The following is an 11,987-nucleotide window of genomic DNA, read 5'->3' as shown; positions in this document are numbered from 1 at the left end:
AAAGAATCAGTGGAGTCATTTCCTAAAGAAAAGAGCAGGAAAACGTATTCTTCTTTACAAATTAAATATACAAGTATGTAGGTTTATTTTCCCCAATGCATTTTTTTTTCCTTGAAATAATGATAATTCTTCAGAGAGACCCTTGGGGTTTAAGAACATCAGCTTTTACACAGAGCCAGATGCCAGATCCTTATTATTGTGACTTTTTTTTTCTTTCAAAAAGCAGGATAAGGGGCTTCCCTGGTGGCGCAGTGGTTGAGAATCTGCCTGCCAATGCAGGGGACACGGGTTCGAGCCCTGGTCTGGGAAGATCCCACATGCCGCGGAGCAACTAGGCCCGTGAGCCACAATTACTGAGCCTGCGCGTCTGGAGCCTGTGCTCCCCAACAAGAGAGGCCGCGATAGTGAGAGGCCCGCGCACCGCGGTGAAGAGTGGCCCCCACTTGCCGCAACTAGAGAAAGCCCTCGCACAGAAACGAAGACCCAAGACAGCCATAAATAAATAAATAAATAAACAAAATTCTAAAAAAAAAAAGAAGCAGGATAAGCTAAATCTTGACAGGTGAGGCATTCAGTTAAAAGAAGATTTAATATGTTTTTTTTGCATTTGCTAGGATAGGATGAGGGAAGAGTTAGTCAATACTTTTCCTGGGTCCAGCTGCCTCTCTCTCACTCACCTTTGGTAAGGCTTCTCTGAGACTCTTGGACTTCCAGCCATACAATTGTATGAAAGGAAAGGAAACGTCAGTTCAGTCCAAAATATCCCAGTGGATTTTCTTTAACACTGGGATCTCCACTGGTGAACTTTCCTTAAAGCTTTTGCCTCTCCTAGTTTAGGGTGGCAGGTAGAAAGATGGGCAGAGGTCCAGAGGCCAGAGATAGGCTGTTTTGTTCCCTTTCCTGCCCAGCATTTTTAGGCCCCTTGAAGACACAGTTCTGAGCCATAATGTGTGTATGGTGATGTGTGCTGGGGTAGAAGCAGAGCTTCAGAGTCCTAAAAAAGCTTCCTCCACATGTCCCTGAGGATGTGATTGTCATGCTGGCTTTGTTGTAAACACAGCAAAGACCAAGAAATAATTTACTGTTTCTCCTTAAAATTCTGGAGACTCCAGAACTCAACCCAGGCAAATCCACTCTAAGCCACTTAAGGCAATCAAGGCCAGTGTGTATGTGCTTTGGAAGTTTTCCCACAAGCGTCAAAGTCTAACAGGCAGGTGTTCCTGTTTGTTCAAACTTGGCCAAATTCCCCAAGGGAAGGAGGGCTCTGAGGATTATCAGAACTCGGCTTACATCCAACAGTGAGAGTCGCAGAGCCAGTCCCGAGGGAAGCACCTTCCTCCCCGGTAGCAAGCCCAGACAAGGACGGCGGGAAGCCCGATTATGTGAATGGGGACGTGGCAGCCTCCAAAGCCTAGAGAAGCCCTGGAGGAAGGAGCCAGGGAACCATATACCTCCTCCCCAGGGTCCCTTCTCCAGAGCTGCTCAACTTTTTTTTTTTTGGAGTATGATGCTTTAAATATGGTTAAGGGGGTCTAGAAGTTGAGCAGCTCTGGAGAAGGGAATCTCGGTTTTGATTTCTCCCTCCCTCTTTCCCTCTCTCGTTCCTGCCTTCCGTCCCTCCCTCCATCCCAAAGACAATGCAGACAGGAGAATAATAGCTGTAATTACACTTTGAGTTCTCCAGAGGTAAAGAATTATTATTACTTTAACAACTAGCTACCAATATAGACGATAGATAGATAAACAGACAGATAGATGTTGCATATTGTCTATATTCATATATATCAAATGAATATATATAGTTTGTACATATATATCCTGAAAGCTGTTGAAATGTCTTGTCTATCTTATGGTAAGGATAATGACACAATAAATGATTCCAAAAGGTACTGGCTTAAATACCGAAGAATTTTAAAAATCTCTTTGGAAGATTGATTAAAACCCTTGATTTTTTAAAATTCTTAATTTTAAATTATTTTGGAAAAATGATCCCCTTTGATAGTGTTGCACAGGGTAACATGAACTAAAGGACATTGCATTGTGCCATTCTACAATTTTGTCCAAGAAAATGTGTCTTCTCTCTCCATGCCAAATCAGCTCCCTAACATTCTTTGGACTAAGAATTTGTGCATTGTTGCAATTAATCATAAATTCTGTTAACTTTAAGATAATTATTTCTATTATATACTTTGAAATTTGCTCCTTATTATAAGAGGGTTACTTCACTTTGACCCTTACACTTTATTCCTCAGGTAGAGAATGTGTGTGCCGGTTCAGGGGACATGAAGACATTTGAATTCAGCTAAGCAGGTTCAATCATCTAGAAACTGCTCCCCTGAGTAGCTAACACACAGCTTAACTGATTAACTAGAGCTAGCGGGAAGTTAATCTGGAATTTGCCAAGAACTGGGTGGAGTTCTTAGATAAGAACTCCAAGATGATATGAAAGTTCATGTTCTTTTTCGACTGAAAAACTGAGCAAAAGCTTTACTAATCTAAAAAAGAAAAAAAAAAAATCTTTCCCTAGATGGAGAGAAAATCCTGATAAACATGATAGAGAAGGAAAAAGGAATAATAACTTTTTCAAACTAGCTTTAGATGTAGATGAGCTCAGAATGTGTATGTTTTTGTTTTTATTTCAAAATGTGTTTGTTTCTATTTCAAGCTGCTGCTTCCTCTCATAGGCTGTGCAGTACCAAACGGTTGGTTTTGTGCTTTTTCCCCGCCCTGCAATGTTGGGTCCCCACATTTGACCCTGTTGCTTTTTATGCTATTACCAGTCATATCCAGAGGGGCGGGAGTGTACGTTGATCAGGGTTTATTAGAATAAATCTTATAGGTCTGAAAAGCCGAGGGTTCTATGGGAAATAAGGGCTAAACAGGATTTATAAATCCTGGTGTGTTGCTGCTGTGGTCTTCAGCCTTCCCCTGACAAGAATGGAAATTGAGAAGTTAGTTCAAGAAATAGAAAGTAAAACTGTTAAAGCTGTTTGAAAGAAAACGACTCAGGGGGTTGATTTTCACAGGGTCTGTGTTGGGTCACTGCCCTCTGTCGGCTCCCCTGGATAGTGCACTGGGTGGGGCCGGTTTTCTTACTGGTACAGAATTCAAATGCTAGAAACTTCTTGAGCCTCCAAGGTGAGAATTGTGACTTCAAAGCCTCCCTCTCGCTGGGGTTGCAGGCACCGCCCTTAGGGGGAGACAGTATGGTTGTTCACCTGGAAAATATCACAATAGAAGGCCATATATTAGGTAGAGATGTTACTTAGACGTTAACTTGGTCAGTGAACTTCTTTTCTAACTTCCCCAGACCTCTTTTCATGCCAGGAGACAGTTGTAAAGAGAAAAGAGTACTGCTCTTCTCTAAGTCTAAAGGTGTTAATTCCAGTTAACAGCACTGCTGCTTGTGAGCTGGGGGTCCTGGGGCGAGTCATTCAGCTTCCTGCTCGCCTGTTTCTCCGCCACCTCTTGGGTGGTAGTAAGGACCAAATGAGATGTGTGTGGAGGTGGTTTGCCCTTGCAGTCATAAAGCATTCGTATTAGTAATAAGAGTAAGAATACAGACATCATTTTCTCATTCAAAGGACTGAGGATTGGAAAGTAAAAGGAATCACCCTGGGTTTCCGGCTGCCTCCACTTTTGAGGTCCTGGGAGGAATTCTGACCTAAAGAGAATAGACTCTGGAGTCAGACAGACATGGATGCAAACACCATCACTGTGGCCCTTGCAGATCACTTATCTGCTCTATGCTTCTATTCTGTTGGCCAAGTGAGGACAGTGTGGATGCAATAAATAAATTACATCTCTAAACTTCATCACAGAGACCAGAGTTACAAGAAACACTTGTCATCCAAGGATAAATGGTAGCAGCAAAGGGTCAAAGTGAATTAACTCTCATAATAAGGAGCAAATTTCAAAGTATATAATAAAAATAATTATCTTAAAGTTAACAGAATTTATGATTAATTGCAACAATGCACAAATTCTTACTCCAAAGAATGTTAGGGAGCTGATTTGGCTTGGAGAGAGAAGACACATTTTCTTGGGCAAAATTGTAGAATGGCACAATGCAATATCCTTTAGTTCATGTTACCCTGTGCAACACTATCAAAGGGGATCATTTTTCCAAAATAATTTAAAATTAAGAATTTTTAAAAATCAAGGGTTTTATTCAATCTTCCAAAGAGATTTGTAAAAATTCTTTGGTATTTAAGCCAGTACCTTTTGGAACCATTTTCTCTTCTTTTATTCTTCAGTTTTTACCTAGTCTCTTGATACGTGAATATACATGAGATTGGAACAGTTCTCCAACTTCACTTTTATCAACGTCATGAAATTCTGCTTTTGCAAGAATTGCAATTTCATTTTTCCACCTAGTTGCTTTGCATTGTCAGATGTTTATGTTATATAATAAGTAAGAGACAGACTGTAAAATTTTGATCGGTTGATCAAGGATAGTCATTCAAGCCAAGCTGGGAAGGTTGAGAGATGAGAACAATAGCTATCCCAGGTTGGGGGACAGTATTGACAGAGAGGTGACAAAAGTGAGCCTCCTGGAATGTTGGAAATGTTTTATATTTTGACATAGGTGGTGGTTACATGGGTGTATGTAAAAATTAACTGACCTAGACTCTTAAGATGTGTACACTTTGTGTGTAAATTAAACATATAGGTGTAATTTATGTTATACCTGTTATATTTTACATATACATATAACTATATATAATAAAGGAAAAAGCTAGCAGTGAGTGAAAATTCTGTTGCTGAGGAACCTAGACCTTCAGATGCATATATTTTTAATTTTTTAACAAAGTAGCTATATTTCACTAGGGACAGAAAAGCCTAAAAATATTATCTTTGGATTTAAAAAAGGCTGAAAAGACATTTAACAAAATGTTAGGGAATTCCCTGGCGGTCCAGTGGTTAGGATTCTGCGCTTTTGCTGCCGAGGGCTCAGGTTCGATCCCTGGTCAGGGAACTAAGATCCCACAAGCCGTGCGGCACGGCCAAAAAACAAAAACAAAAGAAAATGTTAATAATGGGATTGTGTGTTATTTTTATGGTCTTCTTTATACTTTTCAATATTTTTTCAATTTTCTATGATGAGCCTGTCAATTTAAAATCAGAAAAATATATGCAAATGATTTTTAAAGGATCTGCTATAATGTTAACTAAAGTAGTATCTCATTTAATTTCAATTCATTGAGTTATAGTATTAACATTAAATAAGGTTCTTTTGTGCACTTTTTTTAAGAAAGGAGAGAATTGAATATTAGGTCTCTTTGGGCTAAGACTCATTTGGACAATAGACACTGAAGGTATATAGTTTTTCTTTTATTAAAACCATGTGCAAGGTTATGTCTTTCTTGCTTTATGTGAAAGTAGTGTAGCTTGGTGCGGGCTCATGACTGACTGCTTGAGTTTATAGACTCAACTCTGCCATTTTCTAGTCCATTGACTGTAGGCAACTGATTTACTCCCTTTAATTTGCAGTTTCCTCTGAATTAGGGGTGATAATAGTATCCATATCAAGAGGGTTATTTAAAAAATCAAAGTAAATTTTATCATCATTGCTATAATATGATTAGATTGTTTTTGCTCTACATCTAGTAGTTATATTGTTTAAGCAGAATTTTGAGGGATGTTTTTACATTAAAAATGAATTAGTGTTCTGAGCTCTCAAAAATTGAATAGCATAGTGCTAACCAATTGATCTTCCACGCTACACTGGAAATCAGTAATCATCTGCATTGTCTAATCCTCATAAGGACTCTGTGAAGTAGGCAGAGTAGTACTCCCATTTCACATATATTGACACTGAGACCCAAAGAGGGGAAATGAGCCCCCAGAAGACAAGGAAGAGCCCAGAGTAGAGTAGAGATTTTCTGACTCACAGACCTGGCAGCACCTGCTCCACCGTGTCATACTGGCCATGGTATGCACAGGGCAATTTCTTTCTGGTCGAGTATAACCTTTAATTCCTGTATGCTTCTCTGGTTTCTCCTTTGATCAGGGCTGGGTCCATCATCCCATTCCAATCGCCCATGCTTTTCCCATCAACCAACTGTGCTGGTCAGTGAACTTTCCCACTTACACATGTACACTCATAGTGGCCCTTTGCTGAAGTGTCTGCCAAACTTCAATGCTAAAATCACATTCTTCATCTTTCACATAGTATATCTTAATTTACTTCATGCAGTACGCTATTTAAATTTTAGCCTGTTTTGAATCCTGATAACCATTTGTTTTCCCTCATACGCCTATACATATAAAGCTGTTTTGCATTTCAGTTATTTGGGTAATTGTCTTCCCCCTACGCTTCTATTATTTATCTTAAAACCTCTTACAGTACCCAGCATAATGGCTCAAAAATGGAAGATACCTAATGGATGTGTATTGAATAAATGAATAATAAATAAATGAGTTAATGATGTAGCAGGCAAATAGGTACACATTTTTAATATATATTTACAAAACAAGCTTGGGAGAATATATCATAATGCACAGAAACACCTCCCCTTGTTGGGATATTTGAATGTAGCCAGTGACTTGCAGATTCAGCTTGCATTTCACTCATGAACAATTTTTTGAGGTTTTAAAAATAGGATTCTTGCTCACTTGTCCTTGGGTCTGATCTCATTAATATCCTGGAAATGAAATTGCTCTCCTTTGTGGGCACATTTACTCTTACAGCCACAGAGATAGGGCAGTCACAGAAAATCCCCTGAATGTCAAATAGGTCAGAGAGCCGAGGCCAGGGTCCGTTGGTGGCAGATAAGCAGCCAACCTTTTCCCAGGTGGGTCAGGATGCTCCTGCCGAGGGCAACATCCTATTCAACTGGTTTGTTTCACAGACTCCTCAATACAATTTAGGCGACTGGTTGGAAAACCCTCTTAGGTATGGCACAGTTGATTATACTAATTCAAAATGTGGTCTTAGAAATTGGGTGAATTATCCATTTTGATTTTTATGCATTTCAAGTTTTTAATGTCCCCCTTTCTGACCCAAAGATGAGTTTCATACGGCTTGAGATATACTTGAAGTAGTTTAGGCAGTATATTTTATCTACTAAGAATGTTCAGGGGCTTTCCCTGGTGGCACAGTCATTGAGAATCCGCCTGCCAGTGCAGGGGACACGGGTTCGAGCCCTGGTCCGGGAAGATCCCACATGCCACTGAGCAACTAAGCCCGTGCACCACAACTACTGAGCCTGCACTCTAGAGCCTGCGAGCCACAACTACTGAAGACTGTGTGCCTAGAGCCCAAGCTCAGCAACAAGAGAAGCCACTGCAATGAGAAGCCCGCGCACCGCAACGAAGAGTAGCCCCAGCTCGCCGCAACTAGAGAAAGCCCGCACACAGCAACAAAGACCCAACGCAGCCAAAAAAAAAAAAAAGAATGTTGAACCAAACATGCAAACTTCAATATAAAATAAATTTCTACTTTGAACCAAAGAACTTGACCTTTTAAAACATAAATTTTATGTTTAAAAGTTTAATTTAAAAGATAGAAGGTTTTAGTTCTTTTTGGATGGTGAGTCACTTTTATCTCCTGAAAATCTCAGTAACATCAAGGGTAAGTGGGTGTGAATTTTGCCATCAGGGAAGTGTAGTGGGAATTTCCAGAATATTACGAGAGATGAATGCGTCAGAGGCTTGGAGATGGACCAAATGAAACTTAAATAACAGCTGGCCAACTGGCTGACCTCAGAATACATGATGAGAAGAGCTGTGTATTAGTTTGAGTCCTCCAGAGAAACAAAACCAATAGGAGATAGGAGATATATATGCATATATGCACGCACACACACACACACACACACACAAAAACACATATACGCAGCTGACCCTTGAACAATGTGGGGCAGTTAGGAGGGCCAACCAACCCCAGCCCCCAACCAATCAAAAATCTGTGTACTGCTATCTCTTCCTCAAAAACAAGGAATTGATCAGTGACACCCAAGGACAGGAGGCTGAAACAGTTTGAATAAAATCAGGGCTCAAACCTTAGTTCTGTTGATTCCACATATTGCGCTCTCTAATCGAACACAAATTTTCCTCCACACTTTGTTAACGTAAAGATCTGTAAAATGAAAATACAGGCACTATATTTATTGAAAAAAATCCACGTATCTTATAAGTGGACCTGCACAGTCCAAATTCGTGTTGTTCAAGGGTAAGCTGAATATATACATGTATATATATATATTCATATATATATATATATTCATTCAGATATTTATAATAAGGAATGGGTTCATGTCATTATGGATGCTGAGGCCTCCCAAGATCTTCAGTCTGCAAGCTGAGACCCAGGAGAGCTGGTGGTATAGTTCTAGTTCAATTTCAAAGGCCTGAGAACCAGGAAAGCCAATGGAGTAAGTTCCAGTCCAAGTCCAAGTTCAAAAGCAGAGAAGACCAATGTCCCAGCTCAAAGACAGTCAGGCAGACGGAAGTTCCTTTTTATTCACAGGCAGTCAGCCTTTTGGTTCTATTCAGGCCTTCAATTGTTTAGATGAGGCCCACCCACATTAGGGAGGGCAATCTGCTTTACTCAGTCTACCAATTCAAATGTTAATATCATCCAAGAACACCCTCACAAACACACTCGAGTAATGTTGGACCAAATATCTGGGCACCTCGTGGCCCAGTCAAGTTGACACATAAAATTAACCATCACGAGTTGTTCTAACAGGATCTCCCCCACTGCCCAAAACAATCAATGCAGCTCTTAAGACTTTAAAGTCGGAGCTTGGGATCAGAAAACTCACCTCCTTGAGGTAGAGTGATGTGATGAAAGAGCACAGATTTAGAGTTAAATTGATCTGGATTCAAATCCCTGATCTCAGCCACTTTGTAGCTATGTGATCTTGGATAAGCTAATTAACCTCTCAATTTCCTCATCCCCAAAGTACAAGATATTGCCGATTGTTAGGGGAAAATATTGTGATGTGCTTAGCACATACGTAAGCATTCAGCACATCGTATCTATTATTGTTAGTGTTTCCCTCAGGATTTATATAGCATTGTTCCAAAGAATAATTATTCTGCACTTGGTACTTTAGGTAAAATAGAAAATAGTTTGTAGATGGAAGATGAATCAGAGTAGCTTGAATGTACTGTTTTTTAAGGTATGTTCAGTGTTCTTTTAAAATCACCAAAGTGTATCCACAACTTTTAGTAAAGTCTTGAAAATCAAACCAGACCATGATGTTAATACTTAGTATGTTCCATGTTCCTCTATCATGTGCTTTGATTTTGATACATCCTGAATCTTCACTGGGTGTCTGATGTACCAAACTTGGCAAGGTAAGCCAAGGAGGAAATAGGGCACGTCTCCATTGATGGACAACAAAGTGTTCCCACTTGTTTTCAAAACTCTTTCCCTTTTAGGCCATGCCAATTTGGAAACTGGAAAAAAAACAAAACAAAGCATGCTGTTGGGACTACTTACAGGGCATTTTAATTGGCTACATAGAACTTCATGTGCTGTTTGGGGCACAAATTCATTATGGCCCCAAGGAAAAGAACAAATGCTGACCACAAGGACAGATAGAACATTGTTTATCACATTAACCTGGTATCCCACTCTCTCTCAGCAAAGCTAGACAAATAATTCAGCTTAATTATAATTGACCTGGTTATAGACTCAAGCCTGGAAATGAATCTTGGGGGCAGCAGTCATGGAGACTGTGTAGGTAACAGGGCCAGAGCTGAGCGAAGTTATAACGCAGAGACTGTTGCCTGTTGGTGACCTTCATCTTCTATTTTTATGCTGTTTTCCTCTTTTCCAGGCCAACTTTCATTACGTACTTACTTTCTTTTCTGTGTTCTCTCAAGGTGTTCCATTCCTGTCACGCTTAAAGTTGACTTATATTTTGGAATTGTCTTGATACTTTACCCTTCCTGTGTATTTGGCTTTTAAACAAAGATGGCAATTACAGAGCAATGCCCAGCACAGAGGTGTATGTCCTACGACTTGGGATTCAGTTCCATCTCCGCCAATCACTGGTCAGTACCCATCTTTTCAGAGTCTCAGTTATTTACCTGTAAAATCAGGACAATTAAAATTACTTCCCAAGTTGAATGAGGATTAAGTAAGATAACATCTGTAAAAAAAATGCTTTGGTAAACCATGGATTATTATGAACATGTTTAGTTATTTCCATAATTAGATGAATATCATTAACTTTTGCATTTCCATCACAGGATTGCAAGTTCCTCGAGAGCCTGGAGAGTGCTTTGTTTACCAGTGATCCCTAGAGATTGGAACTGGGCCAGGCATTTAGGAGGGATGCAACAGCAGTTATTAAATGAATGAATGAATCAATGAAAGACCACGGGAGAAGAGGGTATTTTGAGACCCAATATTTTGCTGAATGTACCATCCTTGTGTCCCTTCTGTGCCTGAACGGTCCTCATTGGCCATAGAAGAGAAGCACAATTCTCTTTCTTGACTGACCAGTAAACTGACAGTTTAAGTGAAGTCTTCATCCCTATAAATGCTGGAATTACAGTTTATGAGGTCCTTTTGTTGCCTACTATAAGCCAAAGCTATTTCTCTGAAGTAGGCAGGAAAAATCATTTGATCCTAAAACTCATACTTAAAAGGAAAGGCTAGTAGTGTATTTTTTGTTAGTTACTGTGCTTACAAATTTTGAGCCAGGGTAACCACTAGGGCTAGATGTCATAATACAGCTACACCTATTACTTCTGCTAAGTGCCATCCTAAATTAAATATCACTTCTACTATTTTTTTAAGTATAATTACTTCAGAGAGCATGAAGAGCTAAAATCTGCCTGTGTGAAATTGACATGGAAAACATCTACCTCTCCTTTTTATCTCTGCTGCTAAACCCTGGGCTACAAAAGCACTAGATGTGGGGTTCAGCCTACAGAACCTGTGTGTTGGGTGTCTCCTCTTTGCAGCTCCATTCTCTACTCTTCTCTATCCTGCTGGGGGCCCACAGAGTCTGACTGATATGGGCTGCGTGAATGGGCTCCCTCACTTCCAGTTTAGAACAGGGAAGGCACAGGCAGGAGAACGGAGGGCAGAAGAAGAATGACGTTTTGGGAATTTATTCCCCTGGTTCCTTCTCTGATGGTCCACCAAAAGACACAGTGGATGCCAGGCTTTCTTCACACAGCCACCCTCTCTTAGAATGGGGGATTACTTCCTTCCTTTGTGTCACTAGGGCTAGATAACAGCTCCCTGTTGCTACCAGCCCCAGAGTACTGCCCTGTCTCTTGTTGGTTTCCTTAAACCCTACTCACATCTTTGCATAGAGTCACTTTGTTAAATGCTTCTCAAATGAACCAATTTAAGTGTGCTATCTCTCACGTGCCAGGACTCTGACTGATACACCTCGGGTGCAGAGAGAATATAATGCATCTGTGAGTTTGGCCTTTCTATCTTAGGTCCTTAAAAATTAGCCAGTAGCTGAATGGAAACCATCTTCTATCCATTCCTCTCTTATTCACTGACAACTAAGGGACATTTTTATAGCTCTAAGCTATTCCGTAAATTTTTACATGCACACTTTCCACCAATCCTATACTCATAGGATTGTGAGGTAGGTGATCATCAGTAGTGGTATCATATAACACAGAGGCCCTCACAATGTGTGCAGCCTCAGCAGCAACAGTGTCACCTGGGACCTTGTAAAAATATAAATTATGGGGCTTAGTCCCAAACCTACTGAATCAGAAATTTGGGAGCCAGCAATCTGTGCTACAGTCTGTGTTTTAACAAGCCTTCCAAAGGATTCTAATACATGCTAAAGTTTGAAAACCACTGATGTAACATATGGTTACCCATGCATTTTAATGTTAGGGACACTATCCTCTACTGCCCCACCCTCCACTCCACTGGAAAGGACTTTTTTTTTTCAGTTTAGTGGTCTCAGACTGGACTGCCATGATGCATCAGAATGACCCGTGAAGCTTGTTCAAAATCCCAATGCCCAGGTCCCACACCGGATTCACTG

Source organism: Eubalaena glacialis, chromosome 6 (assembly GCF_028564815.1).
Source record: "Eubalaena glacialis isolate mEubGla1 chromosome 6, mEubGla1.1.hap2.+ XY, whole genome shotgun sequence".
Classification (NCBI taxonomy): Eukaryota; Metazoa; Chordata; class Mammalia; order Artiodactyla; family Balaenidae; genus Eubalaena; species Eubalaena glacialis.
Note: the sequence above shows the minus strand (reverse complement) of the source record.